Source organism: Gorilla gorilla, chromosome 10, assembly GCF_029281585.2.
Source record: "Gorilla gorilla gorilla isolate KB3781 chromosome 10, NHGRI_mGorGor1-v2.1_pri, whole genome shotgun sequence".
Lineage (NCBI taxonomy): Eukaryota > Metazoa > Chordata > Mammalia > Primates > Hominidae > Gorilla > Gorilla gorilla.
This window is the reverse complement of record NC_073234.2, coordinates 75,259,169-75,273,785: the sequence shown is the minus strand read 5'-3', so window position 1 is coordinate 75,273,785 and position 14,617 is coordinate 75,259,169. Positions and strand designations below refer to the sequence as shown.

The window sequence follows — 14,617 nt, the reverse complement described above, 5'->3', positions numbered from 1 at the left end:
GTTGTGACCTTTGGGAGGTGATTAGGTCATGGGGAGTCATGAAAGTAGGGCCATCATAAATGGGATTAGTGCCTTCATAAAAGGCCCTGGAGAGCTGTCTTGCTCCCTCCACCATGGGAGGACACAGCTAGAAGGCACCATCACTATCAGCGAACCAGAAAGCAGGCTCTCACCCGACGCTGAGTCTGACGGTGACTTGACCTTGGACTTTCCAGCTTCCAGAAAAGTGAGAAGAAAATTTGTGTTGTTTATAAGCCACCCAGTTTATGGTATTTTATTATATCAGCCCAAACGGACTAAGACAGTGACTCATGAACTTCAGTTTAAATCTAGTATCTTAAAAGCTTTGTTATTTTATGCATATCATATCTGTGATACATGTATAACATATAATAACATATCCATGGCATATAGTAGGCCTGTAGTAAATGTTTTTTGAAACAATTAGGTACAATGTGTATTGTTTTTCTTTATCTTATTAGGCAGTAGAGTATATTAGTTAAAGTTCTGGTTCCAGAATGCCTGAATTGAAGTCTCGGCTTTTCCTCTAATGAAGTGTGTGATCTTGGGCAAGTTTTATAACTGCTCTGTGCTGAGTTCCTCTTCTGAAAAGCAGAAACAATAATACCTACCTTACAAGATTATTATGAGACTTAAATAAATTGACACATTCAAAGCACTTAGAACGTCTCCCGGCATATAGTAAGAATTTAACAGATATAACAAAAGCTCTCAGGCATTTAATATTTAAAAAGTGAGAAAACCAAATCTCCTCTTTTTCCTCAAATAGCAGTGTAACTGGCAATGAATATTTGAGTATTGATTGTGTGAACTGTCATTATTTAGCCTTTTTTCAGTGGCTATAAACAGCTTCCTGTGTTTCTGAAAAAGCAGGAATAGACATCATCTCCTCATCCAGTCTCATACCAGTGTATCACTCGTGACACCTAAACATAACTATATCCATATATTATTTATATCATTGTTAATTATGTGAGTTGAATTTTTAAAATATGTGGGCCTATGATTAGTATCCAGATTTGTTTTTCCTGGGCATGATGTTCCTTCCATGTGAGGCCTTTTTTCTTTCTTTCTTTTTTTTTTTTTTTTGAGATAGGGTCTCACCCTGTTGCCCAGGCTGGAGTGCAGTGGTATGAACATAGCTCACTGGAGCCTCGAACTCCTGGGCTCCATCAGTCCTCCTGTCTCAGCCTTCCATGTAGTTGGGACCACAAGCCACCATGCCCAGGTAATTTTTAAATTTTTTTGTAAAGACGGATTCTCACTTTGTTGCCCAGGCTGGTCTCGAACTGCTGGGCTGAAGCAATCCTTCTGCCTTGTTCTCCCAAAATGCTGGGACTACAGGCATGAGCCACTGCACCTGGCCTCACGTGAGTTTTAAGAGCTGTGCCAGTTTGTTCTGTCTTCTTGCTCTGTTCCTACATTCAGATTTATAGGAGTGTATCTCCTGGAGCTAAAAACTTATCAGGTTTTCATGTAATCAGCAGCATGTTTTCCACAGGATCCTTTGTTATTGGCAGTCCTGTCCAATAACAATAAAAAGGCCTGTATTCTCGCTGTGTGGTGTGTCTGTAAGACTGCCTTGCCAGCTCTTTCTCATTTCTAGTAATTCAAGTCTAGTAATCCAGTAAAACCATAAGAAAATGTGGCTTCTCTAGTGATAGCCACCTGGTGGGACAGTACTTTAAAATTCATAAGACACTTTTAAGTAGTGAGTATATTTTAATTGCTTATAGCAAACCCATAGAGATATTCTTATAGATGAAGAAATGAGCCTCCATGAGCTTAAGGGAGTTCAGGATTATATGGTGCTGTGAACTCAAGTCCGCTGATTCTTTAAATCCTGTGTCCTTCTAGTTTTACTATTTTCCGTCAAATTCACTCAGGCCTGGTAAAATCATAGTGATAACACCTGGAGTAGCAGCCAGGCCTCTTCATTAGAAATCATAATCATGGAGTTATAATTCCAATAATATCGTACAACTTGTTTGCTGTTGAAGACTTCACTTTTTTTTAATAATAAAAGGACCAAGTTTACTTTTACCTATATTGTTTATTCAAACTGGTTATATATCATAAGCATTTTCTAACTAGCTTTAAATTTTTAAAGATGTTTTCCTAATATATGTATACTTTGTCATTAAGTTTCATGTTGATAAAAAAATCCTTTTTCCTTTAATGTGGCTAGTGTTGAATAGGTCTAAATTAAGACTCTGAAATTCTTCGTAGTGTAATTACCAGTTTTTATCCTATACTTGGTAAGTAGGTGAGTGGTCCTGGGAAGAATGAAATAGTTCTATTTTGTAACCATTATTTTTCTAAACCCCATCTGAGTAAATGGCACATTTTTATATTTTGTGGACGAAACTCAGACCTGTGGTATTGGTTTGAGGAATATGAGAGTGTGGACCTTTGTTGCTTTGTGAAATTGTGTTCTTGTGCCCTGCCTGAGCTGCCAGTGCCTTTGTACAGCAGGTATAGGCACATCCAGCTGGTGCCTTGTGCCCAGTGACTTGCCACGTGGGTGCTCACTCACTACAGCAGCAAACTTCAGCAAATGTGTTTTAACTAATAACGTTCATACTAGCGATGAAAACATATGTATGTGTTTCCTATGCCCATGGCAGACATAATTAGTTGATCATGGTATGTGTTCATGCTGAGCCTGATCATCCTTTTAAGCATCACATTCTTGGCATCTACAGTCAGACACTCAAGCTTAGTAGGCAAGATAAAACATATGTGCTATCCTTGGCTCTAAATGTATCTGTGTTAACTTTCTCCCAATATGTTTTGGGAAATAATAAATAAGATAAATTATTGCTGTGTTTTATAGGAAGAACAGACACACAGCATTTTTCTGTATGTCTTGATTGGTTTGGACAGTTGCACTTAATACAGGTCATTTTCATTTTTAATAGCATGTAAAAGTCTCCATGTCAAAATTTTTTTCAGGTTGATTACTGATTCATAGTATGTATTTATTTGAAAATTATTTTTCAAATAGATATTTGAAATAAGAAACAAATTTTGACAATACTCATAGTTTGCCATGATGAAATTAGATCTTTTTATATAATTAGCAGAAACTGTGAAGTTTTCATTAAATTCTAATCATAGAACAAAAATGCTAATCCTTTGAGAATTGAATTTAAAACTCTGTGATATGGCTGTAATTGTGGAAATAAAAACTTGTTAAGATTAGCATTATAGCTTTTGTTTATTTGGTCCTTTTTCCTTTGAGACCTTACTATACTTCAGTGGAAAACAGCATTAAAAAAAAAATATTCCATACAGGCTGGGCATGGTGGCTCACGCCTGTAATCCCAGCACTTTGGGAGGCCAAGGTGGGAGGATCGCTTGAGCCCAGGAGTTTGAGACCAGCCTGGGCAACAATAGTGAGACCCCGTCTCTACAAAAAAAAAAATAGAAATTAGCCAGGCATCATTGTGTGCGCCTGTAGTCCCAGCTACTTGGGAGGCAGAGGTGGGAGGATCATAAGCCTGGGAAGTCGAGGCTTCAGTGAGCTGAGATCGTGCCATCGTACTCCAGCCTGGGCGACAGAATGAGATTCCATCTCAAAAAAAAAAAAAATCCATATATGGTCAAAAGGTATTTTAGGCTCTCTACTGATCCCTTGGTAAAAGATGCTGCACCTACTGCAAGATTATTGAGGAGCACTTTGTCATGGAGATCAGGGTTGGAATGTTTGAGCCAAAGACCACAAAAAACTGACAGTAATCAATTATCGTTCCTGCCTGCTGCTTAGCGTTTACGTTTCTAGAAAATGCTCTCTTCAGTTTTCTCCTCTGAAATCTGAGACACAGAGCCGAGAAATATAAAATAGTTTATGTCAAAATATTTTTCCGTTGATAGGCTACCTGACAAGCAAAGAGATTGAGGTGAAATCTAATCCAAATTAATGTGTGAGGCCATGGAAAACTGCTTATGTTTTGTGTATGTCTTTAAAGTTAAGTAAGATTATACTTGAAGTTACTTATCTCAGTTTGCAAAGAAACAGAAATTATATCTACTTATTTTTATAGTGATGTTGTTAGAATAAGAAAACAATTCCTAAAGTTAGCGGACCTATTGTGTTGTAAGAAATGCTGATTTGGATGTGCTTTGGAAAAATAAACGAAATTAAAGAAAATAACTCATTAGCAATGTTTTTTTTCAGGTTTGCTTTGCCTGTTCAGTGATACAATTTCTCTTTTTTCTTTATTGATAAGAATAAAGCTGTGCATACTTTAAGAACACAAGGCGGTACTTCTCTATAACTCTGTGATCACATGATCACAGACCCCACTAACTAACTAATGGTTACTTTCAAGTGCTTGTGGCCAGTTGGAGTTTATAATTTGTTACCAAATCACTAATTATCTTCATTTTTAACCTGTATTTTGCTTGTCGAGCAGTCATAATCTCTAAAATTGGAGACTCAGAACCTTCAACTATAAAGAGTTTGTTTAACTAGAGGCAGGAAGAGCTGATTTTCCCTTGAAATGCATGGAAAATTCATTCATTTTTGTTTGTTTTAAACTTTCAAAAATCTGGAGTTATTAAGGGCTGTTTTTGGGTTTTATTTTTTTTTTATTTGTTTGTTTGGTTGGTTTTTGTTTTGCTTCTGGATTATATAAAATGAATTCTCCCTGGTTTTAAAGTCTAATAACCAGTGCTTTTGCTTTGCTGTTTTTGCTTTGGTTATAGTGGTCCTTTAAATAAAGAATTAGCTTCTCCTTTGGCCTGAGATTTTAAGATCTTCCCAATAATCTTTAACTGTAGCCCTCATGTCCAGATTTTTTCTTGCCATGTTACCTTAATATGCACATTTTTGCTGCCTGTTCTGGAAGTTCACAATTTGTAATCTGGGGTACAGGAAGGGGAGTGATCTTTTTTGTTGATATTGTTATCTACATGTAAGAATCTGTGCGAAAGAGCTTTATAAATTGCAGATTTTATATTGAGTGGGCAAACTGTTTTTAGGTAATTCTAAGTATAAAATATAAAATTTCTAAAAATCAACAGACTTCCTTCAGAGTTTAAGTTGCTTATAAAATTAGTTTGTTGGCAGTTATCCACGTCAGTCCATTTCATAAGGTGTGAAAATATTTTCTTCTTCCTCTTTTTCTTGCCTAATGTTACTTGATTTTCATCTATCCTGTTGAATAGATGTTTATTTATGTGATTTTCTACTCACATTAACAAAACAGGATAGATAATGAAAATATCATCTGAAGTTCATTCATTAGTTGAGATCTTTTTCTTTTCTTTTCATTTCTAGTGGTTTGTAAAATTGACCTAATTCTTTCATTTATCTGCTGTGTACAAACTAGACAAGTATTTTTTTCCACAAATTTATTTGCTTCATGTTTTTAGTACTTTCCACTGGAATTTTTTTTCCTATGTGTGAATAATATTAAATGAGGAAATATTCTTACTTGGTTTTCTTTGATTTTTCATATGGGAATAAAAAGCTATTTAGCCATAAGTAAATGAAATATTTTTTTAAAAAAATTTTTGGTTGCTTTTGTCTTTATATCAATATTGTTAATTATAAGTAGGAATATTTATCCTAAGTTACACAAAGAAGAATTAGAAAACAGTGCTTTCTGTTGCACATTCACTTGCTGGAATTGGATATCAATCTTTGTCCAATCAGGAGAGAGAAACTGCATGATAATTTGAATAGGGAAAGTTTAATGTAAAAGCCTATAAATATAACCAGGGATTGGAAGTTAGAGATTGATAAGTAAGAGGTGAAGAGACTCTCAAGAATGTAAGACTAGCAGATGTAATATTATATAATATGAACTTAAGAGCTACTACTACTAAGGCTGAGATAGAATGCCCAAAGAAGAGGCCCCCTGGGACTGAGATCCATATCATGTTGGAGAGGGCCTGGCTCAGGCTCACTGGAAAGCAGAGAAGTCACCTTGTTGATGGAACTTACCAGTAATCCACTTTACTAGGGAGGTGTCTTGCCAGGGGCACTCTACCAAAAACGCACCCAAGGTGAGTGTTGAGGGAACCTGCTGGTTGCTGCTGGCTCTTGTACACTGTAGGAGCTGGTCACAGGAGAAACTGCATTTGCTGCAGGACCTGCACACTGGGGAAGCCTCCATGCCACAGGAGGACCCCAGAAAGCAAAAGCCGCTCCTCTTGCCCTTTCCTGTGTCTCACTAGTGCCCTCTCTTGGCAAAACTTCACATGGAGTGACTATCTAGGAAAAAGTATTTTAAGGGTCCAGATCCATTTTCATAAAACAAGCAAAAAGGTTGAAGTTGGAGCAGAGGCAATCATTAACAGCCCACACAACCCGAAAAGTCTTTCACGGTGAAAACCCTTTCCCTTTCCCATTGGCAATGATAGTTTGTGAGATCACGTGATTTCATTTCTACTGAAATGTCTGTAAGAGTTATATGGATTGTTAGACATACTGATTTATTAACTTCTGTTAATATTTATTAATATTTTTCATTGGAGGATATCTGTATTCTTGAGATGAATCTTTGAGAATTTCTGTGTCACTATAAACACCAGTTTTTGTTTACTTTTTTAAAGGATTGCTTCATTTAATCATGTTTCTTAGCTACATCCATTAGAATATAAATTTAAATGCTATGCAAGTCATTTAAATTTGTGTAGCAAATTTAGCAAATTTGGAGCTGCCTATGAAGATTTTATTCTTAAACTATTTTTGAAATAGCTCTAGAACCTTTTTTTAATAAATCAATTTTTTAAATTTAAAAATTCTTTACATTATATAACTAGACTAAAATTTTCTAACATGTCACTTTAACTTTTTTTATTGACAGATAAAATTTATGTACTAAAAAAACTAAACTAAAAATAGGAATTTTTACAAAACCAAATGTGGATCCCAGCATTAGTAACCATAGAATGTGATTTTAATTTCTTAGAGGATGATAAAGTTGTAAGGAAACAACACTTACAACTTGGAATCACTGACCAGCAATTACATAGTTGTGAGAACCAGCAGAAAGGGGGTGTAGGTGACCCTATGTTGTTCTTGTTGTACCCCATGCTACTCTCAGAGGAAAGAGGATGAATACTGGGTCAAACCAGGGATAATTACCTGCCCACCACAGGAGTCATTACAATGAGGAAGTAAATTGGCAGAGTTGATACAGCCCCAGACCCAATGTCTGATGTTGGCCTCTTGGCAATCAGATAAGTTATTTAGAATAACTGCTTCATGAGTTGCTTGAGTTGATGCATCCAAACTTGCCCAGTAAGCTTTTCTCAAGAGCTGGACTAAATTCTGGTAAATCTGGTCCTCCCATGCATCATGGCTAAGTGAGATTATTGACTTCCACCTGGCTTGGTTCAGCCATAGTGGTGAAGTGGTGTGGTATGCTGTCTTTTAATCAAACGGGCATTTAGAGAAGGTCTTTTGGGTCATAGGTGGCATGGGGGTGGATTGCACAAAGGTGACTGAGGAGTTAGTTGACTCAGGTTATTATGGAGTGATCGTAACTGTCCCTTGGAGAGTGTCTCTATTATGAGCAGTACAGAGTATACTCTATTGTGCTATATTCTTTCAAAATAATCTTAGTGATAGCAAAAGCATGTCACATGAGGTAAGTTTTGCTCATGAGTGAGTTTAGGAATGCTGTTTTTAAAGACCGTATGACTATAAAAAATAATATAGAAGCAATTTCTGAAACAGGAGTTCAAATATATTTTGAGAAGGAGCAAAAAATAAATAAGTATGTATTTCCCAAATTGCCTGCCTTAATAGGTACAGCACCCATCTGCACGCATGAAATTATATATTAAATAAAAATGTAGTCTCATTACATTACAGCCATTAAAATAACTTTGGTGCAACAAAATCTAAACTTTCTTATGGCTCCCAGAACAGACTAAATAACATAAATGTTCTTCAGGCACAGGCTTGTGTGGAAGTTCGGGCATACACACTGTGTGTGTGTGTGTGTGTGTGTGTGTGTGTGTGTGTGTGTGTGTCTGTGTGTATAAGTAAATTGACTTAAAAGAAATCTTGAAATTTAAAAGGATTCCTGGTTGTAGAAGATTTATCACTTTGCAGAAGGGTACCATGTTATTTTTAAAAATTATTACTATTTTTTATTATGTCATATTGTAGCCCCAGTAGGAGTTATTTTTCCTTTAAAGGAATGTTTGGATTAGGCAAAAACATGGATTTTAATGCTGTATTTTAAACTGTGACTTAGATAATTCTCTTATAAGGGGGAATTAATTTTTCTGGATATTGATTGGTTGATAATTATTTTTAAACTATGTGTCTCTGAGGTACCTCAGAACTACAGCTTAAAATTTGCAGCTTTATGGCATTTGTCTAGGATGTAACAGGAAGAAAATGAATGTGTTAAGGATCACATTTGGTGTATATCTCAAGTATATTCTTGTCACCTTTTATGGCAAAATAGAGAATATTACTGTATATAGCAAAATAAATCAGTTAAAAATCTGGAGAAGAGGGACTTACCCTGAATTATCTTGGTGGGTCCTTACAGGAGAGTGGTAGAGGGACAGAAGATGATAAGGCTGTTGGACTGTGGAGGCATAGATTAGAGTGACGTGGTCACAAGCCAAGGAACACCTGAAGCCACCAACAGCTTGAAAAACAAGGAAAGGTTTCTCTCCTGCAACCATTGGAGGGACCCTGGCCCAGCTGGCACTTTGATTTCAGCCCAGTGAAAGTGATTTTGAGCTTCTGACCCCCAGAACTATGAGAGGAAAATTTTTGTTGTTTTTATGCTCCCCCAGTTTGTGGTAATTTGCTACTGCATCTCCAGGAAACTACTGCACTTTGTACTGAAACAAATGTAAAAATAGAATGTAAATATAAAATAAACCAACCATAAGAGAAAACACTTTACAAAGAGATTGAAACTTTTTTTTAAAAGAATATTGTTTTCAGTGCGGATGAGGAGGTAATGAGACATGAGCTGAGCTATCTGCTGTGAAAGTGAAAAGTAAATTGGCAATATGGAACAAAATTATGCAGCTGTTGGAAATTATATTTAAACAATATTTAAGGTAAAAAAAAGACTACCATTTAATACTAAGTAAAAACAGACTTAAAAATTTACTTACATTATGAACCAAATTTTAAGTATCTATTTCTAGGGAAAAAAGTGAAATAAAAAAAATACAGTCTGTGAAGTTAATTTTCCTTTGTTTAAACCTTGCTTTTCCACTTAGCTGTGTGACCTGAGAAAAATTTCTGAAGCTTTTGGGGCCTATGTTCTCATCTATAAGATGAGGAAAGTAAAACAACATGTGTATCTTACGAAGGACTAAATATATTAATATTTTCTAAGCACTCAGGGCAATGTCTAGCACTTTGTAAAGCTTCAGTATTTGTTTTTTGTTTATCATAACTATTGGAATAAAATGTAAAAATCTAGGAGAATTCTTTACTCCAATTACTTCGAAAAGCTTTTCCTTCTTTCTGTACCTAAAATATAGAAACCGGAGCTCCCCTTTGAAAATGGCAGCTTGAGAAGTTGCACAGACCTGCTCCACAGCAAAACAAGCATAATTGGTAAAAACTATTTTCAAAAAAAAAATAATAATAAAATTACTGGAAATTGTCCTACAGACACTCAACAAATGAAGAAACATATATTTAAGAAAATCTAAAACTTGGTCAGAACAGCAAGTCCTGCACTTGAGCTATGACCCACTCTGCTATGGTTTGAATGTTTGTCCCCTGCAAAACTCACATGGAAATTTAGTTGCCATTGCAACAGTATTAAGAGGTGAGACCTTTATGAGGTGATCAGGTCTTAAGGGCTCTACAGATCCCAATGAGGGGAAACCATATTTCACTGGGAGAGCAAACTGTTAGCATTTATCATCTCCTCCAGCTTTAAGTTACAGAGGCTAAACTCCTGGTGAGTGTGCCAATGTGGTCAGAGGTTCTCTTCCTCCACCCAGCCCCTACGCATAGGGCAGAGTTTCTGCCCCAGGTGTGGCAAGCCTAGAATACTGGGGCTCTAATTGCCCTCACCCCACCTTGTTTGTAAGGTGCAGGTCTGTGCAGCTTCTCAAGCTGCCGTTACCTTGCTTGTAAGGGAGAGAAGTTCAACACTGAGAAAGGCAAGCCAAGAATACCAAAGACTGCTCCCCCTACCCAGCCCCCAGAGCAGTGGCTGAGAGATTTTGCCCACTGAGAGAAGCAGTCTGTAAGAACAGAGAACTCCAAAAACCCTCCCCAAAGGAACTGATTTTATTTGAAGCACAGTGTGGGGAACTTCAAGCCTAAGGATGCTTTCAGAAACAAGAGAGGCTTTGGTGGTAAGCAAATAAGAGCCCACTGCTAGCTTCTTTTAAGAGCAGTAGGCTAAACATAGGCCAATTAGTTCACAAAAGAGAATCAGAGAAGGAGCTAAGAAGAGCGCTCCCTCTTGAGGGGTCAGATCAAACCTCAAAGACTGGCCAAAGAACCCCACCCCCCAATTTATTTGGATGAGACTATGAAGCAATTTATACTCTAGAACATTGTTGAAAACAATAGAGCAATCAGCTGAGAATTGGTTGAGCTACAAAGCTGAGCGGGATACCAGATGAGGCAAAAGAGAGATAAGAGAAAGAGACAGAGTCCTGCTAATATGACACTGTCATTCCTGGTAACTGTGTGCATGCCCAATGCTGACCCTCTGAGGAGTAGCACCAAAGGCTTCACGCTGCAGGAGAAATAGACTTCCCAAAATAGTCAAGTTACTCAACAAGTAAAGCAACAAAGACAAGCCCAGAGAGGGAGGAGAGGTCTCAGTAAATTCAGTTGATTAAATACATTACCTAAAATGTCCAGGTTTGAGCAAAAATCTGACACATGCAAAGAAACAGGAAAGTGTGCCCCATACACAAGAAAAACAGTAAACAACAAATTATGAAAGGACCCAGATGTGAAATTTAACAGAAAAAACTTAAAGGTCAGAGGAAACCATGCTTGTAGAAGTAAAGGAAGATATGATACACTGCCTCATCAAATTGAGAATATTGGTAAAGAGATAGAAATTATAAAAAAATTATAAAAAATCAAATTGAAGGCCGGGCGCGGTGGCTCACGCCTGTAATCCCAGCACTTTGGGAGGCCGAGGCGGGCGGATCACGAGGTCAGGAGATCGAGACCATCCTGGCTAACACGGTGAAACCCCGTCTCTACTAAAAATATAAAAAAATTAGCAGGGCGTGGTGGCGGGAGCCTGTAGTCCCAGCTACTCGGAAGGCTGAGGCAGGAGAATGGCCTGAACCCGGGAGACGGAGCTTGCAGTGAGCCGAGATCGTGCCACTGCACTCCAGCCTGGGCGACAGAGCGAGACTCCGTCTCAAAAAAAAAAAAAAAAAAAAAAAAAAAAAAAAAATCAAATTGAAATTCTGGAGTAAAAAGTATAATAACAAAAATATTTACTAAAGGGGCTCCACAGTTGATTTCTTTCTTTCTTTTTTTTTTTTTGAGACAGAGTTTTATGCTCTTGTTGCCCAGGTTGGAGTGCAATGGCGCGATCTCGGCTCACTGCAACCTCCGCCTCCCGGGTTCAAGCAGTTCTCCTGCCTCAGCCTCCCGAGTAGCTGGGATTACAGGCATGTGCCTTCACAGCCTGTAATTTTGTATTTTTAGTAGAGACGGAGTTTTTCCATGTTGGTCAGGCTGGTCTGAAACTCGCGACCTCAGGCGATCACCCACCTCGGCCTCCCAAAGTGCTGGGATTACAGGTGTGAGCCACCATGCCCGGACAGTAGATTTCAACTGGCAGAAGAAATAACTAATGAGCCTGAAGATAGATAGGTAAAGATTATGCAATTCAAAAGACACAAAAAGGAATGAAGAAAAATGAACACAGCCTCAGAGAAAAATATGGACATCATTAAGGGCACTGACCTATGTAATGGGAGTACTAGAAGGAGAGAGGGAAGAAAAAGGAATAAAAAAATTAAAAGAAGTAGCTGAAAACTTCTGAGATTTGATAGAAAACATTATACACTCAAAAAGCTCAACAATTTCCAAGTAGGATAAACACAAAGAGACACATCATAGTAAAAATGCTGAAAGATAAAGAGAAAATCTTAAAAAGCAGCAATAGAAAAGTGTTATTGCTTAAAAGGAAACATTAGGATTAATAGCTGACTTCTCATCGGAAACAATGAAAATCAGAAGTCAGTGAGTGGGATGACTTTCAAAAAGCTGAAAAAGAATTTTTAACTAAGAATTTTATGCAAAATGAACACATTTCCAGATCAACTGAACTTGAGAGAATTTGTTGTTAACAGATCCATCTTAACAAGAAATACTAAAGGAAGTTCTTTGGGATAAAAGCAAGTAACTCCAGACAGTAATTTGAATCCGCATTAAAAACAAAAAACAAAAAAAAAACAAAAAAAACAGGAAAGGTAATTAGTTAATTACAAAAGATAGTATAGATGCATGTTTGTTCTTTTTTTATTCTAGTAACTGATTTTAAAAGAAATTATAAAAAAGTATAGATTTGATTGTTGAGTTTTCAAAAGATGGAGATGTAATAAATTTCATAACACCAACACAAAGGAGATGATAGGTGATGCAAAGATGTATTGGAATAAGGAAATTATACCACATGATAAATCCACAGGAAGAAATGAAGAGAACGAGGAATGGTAAATAAGATTAACATAGCAAATTCTGTCTATATGCTTGCCATTCTTACTTACCTCAGCTCATTTATTTGATAGTCAAATAATTCTACAAAGTAATAAGTGTAACGGTTTATTTTGGGGTTTGTAAGGTACATAGATATTGTCTTACATAGTATGTATCACAATAAAGACACAAAAACTGGGAAGAGGAAATACTTGTACTGGAATAACAATTCATTATTTTCTTTTTTTTAATTTTGAATTGAGATGAGGTCTTGCTCTGTTGCCCAGGCTGGTCTTGAACTCCTGGCCTCAAGCAATCTTCCCACCCCAGCCTCCCCAAATGCTAGGATTACAGGGATGAGCCACCACACCCAGCCTGGAGTAACATTTCTGTATCTCATTGGAATAAAGATCTCCTCACAAAGAAAAGTCTCCGTCCAAATGGCTTCACTGGTAAATTCTGCCATACATTTTAGCAAGAGTTAATACCAATTCTTCATGAACTCTTCCAAAAGTAGGATAGAACATGTCTCAGCTCATTCTGTGAGGCCAGAATTACCCTGATACCAAGACCAGACAAAACTTTACAAGAAAACTACACAGCAATTTTTAAATAAATACAGATGCAAAAATTCTCAAAAAACACTTGCAAACTAAATTTAGCAGTGTATAAAAATGACTGTACACTGTAACCAAGTGGGATTTTTTCTAGGAAGGCAAGAGTTGGTTAGACATATAAAAGGTCAATTTAGGCCGGGTGCTGTGGCTCACGCCCGTAATCCCAGCACTTTGGGAAGCTGAGGCAGGTGGATCACTAGTTCGGGAGATCGAGACCATCCTGGCTAACATGGTGAAACCTTGTCTCTACTAAAAAATACAAAAAATTAGCCAGGCGTGGTGGCGGGCGCCTGTAGCCCCAGCTCCTTGGGAGGCCGAGGCAGGAGAACGGCATGAATCTGGGAGGCGGAGCTTGCAGTGAGCCAAGATCGTGCCACTGCACTCCAAAGCCTGGGCAACAGAGTGAGACTCCGTCTCAAAAAAAAAAAAAGTCAATTTAATACACTACATCAATAGAATAAAGAACAAAAACTACATGATTATTTCAATTAAAAAAGCATTTGACAAAATTCAACACCTCTTTATGATAAAAAACACTCAACAAACTAGGAATAGAAGGGAACTTTGTCAACCTGATGAATGGCATATAAACACACGCACACACGCAGCCAAAAGACTGAATGCTTTCTCCTGAAGATCAGAAAGAAGGATTTCCACCCTTGCCATTTCTATTCAACATTGTGATGGAGGTTTTAGGCGAGACACTTAGGCAAGAACATGAGATATAAGAGGCATTCAGGGCCAGGCGTGGTGGCTCACGCCTGTAATCCCAGCACTTTGGGAGGCCGAGGCGGGCGGATCACGAGGTCAGGAGATCGAGACCATCCTGGCTAACACAGTGAAACCCCGTCTCTACTAAAAATACAAAAAATTAGCCAGGCGTGTTGGCGGACGCCTGTATTCCCAGCTACTCGGGACGGCAGGCTGAGGCAGGAGAATGGCGTGAACCCGGGAGATGGAGCTGGCAGTGAGCCGAGATCGCGCCGCTGCACTCTAGCCCTGGGCGACAGAGTGAGACTCTCTCTCAAAAAAAAAAAAAAAAAAAAAAGCATTCAGATTGGAAAGGAAAAAGAACTAACTCTGTTTGCAGAGAATAATACCTTGTATATGGAAAAATCTTAAGGCGTTCATTAAAAACCTATTAGAACTATTCAACAAGATTGCTGGATACAAGATCAGTATACAAAATTTAATTGCATTTCTATATACTATCAGTAAACAATTGAAAAATGAAATTCAGAAAATATTTCTATTTATAATATCAAAAGGAATAAAATGCTTAGGAATAAATTTCACAAAAAATTGCAAAAGTTATACACTGAAAACTATAATACATTGTTGGAAG

At 37.4% G+C, this 14,617-nt stretch overlaps 1 protein-coding gene across 4 annotated transcripts in view; it reads left to right on the top strand.

Moving 5' to 3' along the window:
- The window catches only part of RASSF8 (Ras association domain family member 8), a 115,070-nt gene that overhangs the window by 53,514 nt on the left and 46,939 nt on the right, over window positions 1–14,617 (top strand). Inside the window, exon 1 of one of the 4 annotated variants that reach the window (XM_055358015.2) lies at window positions 100–226. The exons of 2 other annotated variants lie outside the window; for them this stretch is intronic. The gene's annotated coding sequence lies outside the window, so the exon portion shown is untranslated. Of the gene's footprint in view, window positions 1–99; window positions 227–1,232; window positions 1,250–14,617 lie in introns of those variants that run through there. One more of the 4 variants, XM_055358019.2, reaches the window with a different exon arrangement.